The sequence below is a fragment of the Phragmites australis genome, chromosome 2, assembly GCF_958298935.1.
Source record: "Phragmites australis chromosome 2, lpPhrAust1.1, whole genome shotgun sequence".
Taxonomy (NCBI): Eukaryota; Viridiplantae; Streptophyta; class Magnoliopsida; order Poales; family Poaceae; genus Phragmites; species Phragmites australis.
This window is the reverse complement of record NC_084922.1, coordinates 44,114,934-44,120,933: the sequence shown is the minus strand read 5'-3', so window position 1 is coordinate 44,120,933 and position 6,000 is coordinate 44,114,934.

Here is a 6,000-nt window from a genome sequence, read left to right as displayed (position 1 = left end):
CGCCAGGAAGGGTGGCCCTCCATGTGCCCCCTTGTGTGAGCTCCCCCGTCGGAGAGGGCTCAGGTTAGACTGGTATGTTTAGCATTTTTTCAGAGTTTCCTACTCAAGCCTTTTCCATGGTCAGGGTCTTATGGCTCAAGTCATTTTCAGTGTCTTTCCGAGGTAGATGTCTTGCGACCGATAGTTGACGAGGTTGAGGAGGTCTTCCGGGAGATTGAACGTGAGGGCCGCCAGCCCTCTCCGTTGCCTATTGCTACCCCCGACACCCACCGACCTGGTCGCGACATCAACTCGTTAGGTCGGGGAGGCGACCAGTCTACTCAGGGTTAGGCGGCGATCACGGGCAGCGGCTCTGTGAGCAGCGCCGGCTAGCAAGAGATGACCTACAACGTCTCGATCAGACTCACCACGACCCGGCGCCCCGCGACCAGACTCGACCAAGACAGGCGTGCCCTGACCAGGTTAGGTCCGACTCAAGGCCTCACAACCAGATGTGCTCCGACCAGACCGTCATGGACCAAGTGTCTGCACAGCGTGGGAAGAGGCTGGCGGGGGACTCGTCCACCATAGAGTTGTCTAAACGCGCTCGCGGGACCCCTAGTACTGGCCGCCCCATAGCGGGGTTGTCTTCCCTGACCAGTCGGTCCAGTGGGTTCGTGAGGAATAGACTTGTGCTTAGCTTCCCGCCGCCGCAGTAAGTTTCTCTGGGCAGGTATAGATACCTTGAATTTCCTTTCATTCCTGATTCAGTAACTCTGTTGTTTGCCGCAGGCCTGTGGTAGCTCATGTGGCTCCTGTCACGACTCCTCCGACGGTGCCCCCGCAGGGCGTTCCAGTCCCTTCGCTAGCTTTGGTTTTGTCCTTTGGAGCGTCGACGGCGGCTCTAGTCCTCGTGGCCCCGGTGGAGGAGCTCGTGTCGTCCCCTGACTTGCTCGCTCTAGTCAGCCGTATCCCCTCTTCTGTTCGCAGACTGGTCGAGGAGAAGGAAACGGTGGCCAGCAGGTGTGCCGAGTTGGAAAAACAGCTGGCCCAAGAAAGGGAGGTCGGGCGCTTGTTGCAGCAAAGGTGTGGCGAGCTCCAACGGGAGAAGGCTGTGCTTTCCACCGAGCACTTACAACTCAAGTAGGACGAACACACAACCCTCAGCATTCTTCAGGACATCTTCAAGGCGCTGGCGAATCCCCTGGGAAGCCTCGGGCTGGGAGCCACCAAGCCAAAGGATAACCGCACCGCCCGGCGCTGAGGGGTGCAGAGGACGTGGCGCGGGCGGTGAGGTCGACTGCGGAGTACATTTTTCGATGCTACCGTAGCCGTGACCCAAACTTCAACCTAGATCTTATCCGGGAGGGAGTCGTGGTCGCCGGACCCAAAGCTGAGGAGAGACTGCAGCGGGAGTGTCAAGGGGCGGTGGACCACGTGACGTCTGTCTTCCGGGTGGAAGGCATCGAAGAGTAAAAACTCTGATTGTAACTTATGCTTTGTAATGTATTTGAATGAAGCCCTCCGTCCCGCTTTTCGCTCTCTGATGAGTTTGTGTCGTTTGTGGTCGTAGAGTTCCTGGAGTGTCTGAACCATTCGCCCGTACCGAGCCCCCATTTACGCCGACCAGCCCTCAAGCTCTCGGCAGACCTCGACCATCCCCACCGATGATCCCGTCAACTGGCGCATTTTGGGGGCGGCGACTGAATGTGAGCTGGGGTTTGCGGTCGAGCGAGCGAGTACGCTGAGCGATCTTCAAAGTGTGTTATTCTGACCACCTGAGCCACATGCCGTCCTAAGTTACCCCATGCAGGACTCGACCAGCTAACTCCTCTGTGACTTACGATCTGTTTCTTGACCAGCCTACCGACAGGAGCTACTCGCGGCGTAGAGGGATCTAGAGCGGGTGGCTAGGGAAAGCGTCCTGCAGAGAGAGGAATTCTATGACCGCCTTCGTCGTTGTCGGGAGTATCTGCTTGCGGCCTAGAAAGACCTAGAGCAGATGACCAAGGAGAGCGACAAGCGGCGAGTGACATTCTATAACCAACTCAGCCGGGCTGTTACCCCCTTCGACTTATTGCTTAGGTCCGTCGATGTTCAGGTTCGCCCGACACCTGGGAACATCGTGACCGGTCATATTGAGTGGTTTCTGGCGACCTCTGAGGAGGCACGTGGCCTTGAGTAGAGGATTCGCGAGACCGTCGGTGACCACCTTTTTGAGGTCGGAGTTTTCAACGCCTGCCTTGCCCTTACCTGCGTCTGCGACCACTTCCCCGACCTGGACCTCTTGCCGGTAGTCGGTGCCGGTTTGAAGGTACTCGGATGACCACAGAGGAGCTCGGCGACCGTCTGGTTTGACCCGCTTAGGGGTATTTATGGTCCTAGGAGGAATGTCATGAGGTCGTTTGGAAACAACCCCCGGGCTTTATCTGAGTGGTCGCTTTGTAATGAAGGATGCTTGTCTTTATGTGGATTTTTTTTCTGTGATTGGGCGGCGAGTAGCCTCAGAGTGCTCGTAGTGCCTAGGGAGGATCGTGTCGGTTCCCTCGCTTAGCAAGGTTCCCAGCACTAAGGATGACTTTTAGCACGACAAGCCTCTCAGTGGCGACCAACGCTCAACCCGAGCTAGGGCCTGCGCCATCATGGTCGTTAACCCTCGGGCGTCTTTCCCCTAGCAGCGTGCGAGCAGTCAATTTTTGATCACTTCCCATCGATATGAGCGAGTGGGCTAAACAGACCTCAAACCTGGCTGCAAGAAGACAAATCACATATCATAATAGTTCTAGCCCCTGACTGTCTGGTCAGCGAAAGAAACGGTCGACCAGGTAGTCAAGTTCTTGAAACGGAAACACTTACAATTTGGTGTGATATCGTGCTTGTCCGTGAAGTCCTGCAACACATAAAGTTTGGTTTTTTTTTTGGATTTGAAATACTTACAAGTCATGTTCCATGCTCGTTCGGAATGTTCTGAAAAATAGACAAACAGGCTCAGCGACGACCACCCTGATGCTTCGCGAGTTGTGTAATTTGCGGCCGACCACCCTGGCAAAATCCGACCCCATGAGGTCTGGAAACTGAAGGTCACCAATGACCCGCGTTCAGCCTCAAGCTTTGTGGTCGCGGCCGCGCCTGAGGCCCTGTTAGGACCAGGCTGCTAGAGCCATAGAGCACGCTCGTAGAACCCTTCGCTCGAGTTTTCATCGTTGTCTTCGCCAGGCCATTTGGTCGAGACCGACTGGCTGGCCATCCGAGACGACCAGCGTGCGACCACCGACTGGCGAATTGAGTTCTGTTGTCTGTAGTTGTGTTAAGCCACACTACCAGCGCTCGTATGGACTTTAATCGCTGTTGTGACGGTGATCTCCCAAACGGGCTCGGTTTCGATCCACTTCATGAATTTTGTCGGCGCCTGGGGCTTTAGGGAACGGTCGCACGATGTCGAGCCCCCAGATAGCGAAAAGTCGAGAGTGGTATGGGTTGCAGTGCCTGTGCTGGTAGGTTGGCATTTCGGTCATGGTATCGGTACGATTCGCACCGTTTCACCTGCTCGCAAGCATCCTGGAGGGCAGTGCGAGGTTCGGCCTCTACGCGTGCCTTCGAGGATGTTGGGGAACGTTGTGCTCTCCCCATCCTGAGCGATGTATTTTAGTAAAGAGTCATTGCTCCCTTGGTGGTAGAGGCGTCCCTCTACCAAAGAGGATTCTCGCGGTCTGCCCGCATGACCCTTTCTGTTGACATATCGTCGTCAGAGGTTGCTTGATTCTAAAGGTAGTTCGAGATCTGATCCATCCAGTTCGTACCTGAATCGAGCAGGGCGACCACATGATGGCCACCTGAGGTTGACGGCAACGAGGGAGGCATTGCCTCCAAAGCTGTTGCCTCTGGCGTTCCGTTTCCAAGCGGAGCATCCCTTCCACGTTAGCCTGAGATCGTGGTGGGTGGTCGTGTGAATCTTTTTTCAAAGACTCCGACCGGGGTAGGTTCGCAAGAAGAGGCCAGACGGACTATCCCATCGGCCAAGGAGGTAGTCCTTGCGAGGGACGTGCGTGACTTTCTAGTCGATGGCTCGTCGCTCTAGATTTCTCACTTCGGAGTGGTATGTCGCTATCATCTGGTCCGAGCACTGAAAACCCCTTAGTATCAGAGTTACACCTAGTAGCGAGTCCCTCATCGCTAGTAAGCGTTTTTCCCCCGTGCGGGTGATGCTCGTGTTCCAGTTAAGATGCCCTTATACTTTACTACGCATTTAATAATTGGAAAAACAGAATTGAACCATGCACCTGGCTATGCAGGGTTCTGTGCTCGTTCGTTCTTGGTCGGAGGAAGCGTGCCTTGCTTAGCGACCAGTACCATTTTGAAATCTTGCAAGGTAGGACAAGTATTCCTTCTTTCTATCGATGGGTGGTCAGTGCCGGGGGAGGAGAGGGTTACCTTCCTGAGGTCCTGTTATCCAACGGGAAGTGGTTGTTGCCCATGTCAGAAGTGCAAAGTGTGGACCCTTCTGTTTGTCCTCGGGTTGAACCTGTTCGAAAAAACAACAACCCGATTAGTTCCTGGGTACTCTTTTACTTGATCGGATCATACCTGGGTGATGGTTTCGGTTTGCGCCACAGGGATGGGCTGTTGGCTGTCCCGACGCAGTGAGCGCTCTTCCGGGTGGGGCTGCCATTGATGAGGCCGATTTCCCTAGGGCTTGTGGTCCGTGAGCCCCCGTCAGCGCCGGGAACATGGATGCCTCTGCTGCTCTTCGTTGAATCCCAAAGCCTTCGGATCCTGATCCAATGTCCTGCATCTGGAACATATCAAGGTTGTCTTGGTTGTATCCGATGAAGAACACCTCACAAGCAACTCGGATCCTCAGAGCGGGACTCGCCGGTCGTCGGGGATTCGAACATGGATAGCCCAAAATAAATTAACAGCACTTACCAGAACTCAAAAACGCGCTCCCTACCTGGCGCACCAAATGTCGAGGGTTAATCTCTGACAGTGATTCCGGGGTGTATCGGGTGACGGGTGCGTGATCTGTGTTTTGGGGATGTGCCTGTGTTAATCTAAGAACACTAGAGTTTATCCAAGTTTAGACCCTTCTGGGGTAATAACCCTACATCCTGTGTATTCTTCTTATTGAGTATGGTTTTTTCTTTGTGTTTTCCCGTCCTTCTCCCTAAGGCGGACTCCCTTCCCCTTATAGCCCAGGAGGAAATAAGTCTTACACGTGGGTCCATCAAATAGACCCATAACTACCTAGACGATCTACATAGGCTATCATTACAGGATACATATGCGTTGTGCCTGCTCTAGAGCACTGTAATGCCCGTCCTATCCATCGGACACATCTTCGCTTGTCGCGCTCGGGTCATCCGGCCTGCACAGTCTCATCGTCGGTTTCCCACGCGCGCTTGCCACACCCCCTGTTGTGTCTGCAAACCCGTCCCGCAATAATTAATGTTGCGGGACAGGACACGGTAGCCCTGCGCCGGCCATGCCGCCTCAGCCGGGGTGAAAATGACATGAGTAGCGACATTAAATGATGTTTGACTTACTTAGACGAGTAACTGCTCCGCGACCAGCACTTGCTGGTCGCGAGAAATCCTGCAAAGGCTAGTGCTGTGGTCGCGCTGGCGTCGACTTGTCGCACGATGGGCCTGGGCTGGAGAACAAAAGCGGATAATAACAAAACTAGTCGTCGCTTCCCTATACTCTTTACATCGACACTTAGCAAAGAAATTTGGTATAGTAACTTTCACGAACACTTTCTGAACCCTTGTTGGTGGATTTAATGAACTCATATCAATATCAAGCACTGTGTTCATGTCAGTTCTTACTGATTTGAGTTTTAAGTTGAAAGTTTGTATGCTTAGCAGCACATTGCTGAAGTTGAATAATTCTAACTTTTTTTCTATTGAGGTTATAAATGTTTAGTAGCTGAGCATAAAATCTCCATGAGGCTATAGTAACAATCAAATGTGGTTTAAGTGATATATAAACTTTGAGGAAGGAATTTTTTTGTCATTGCCAAGG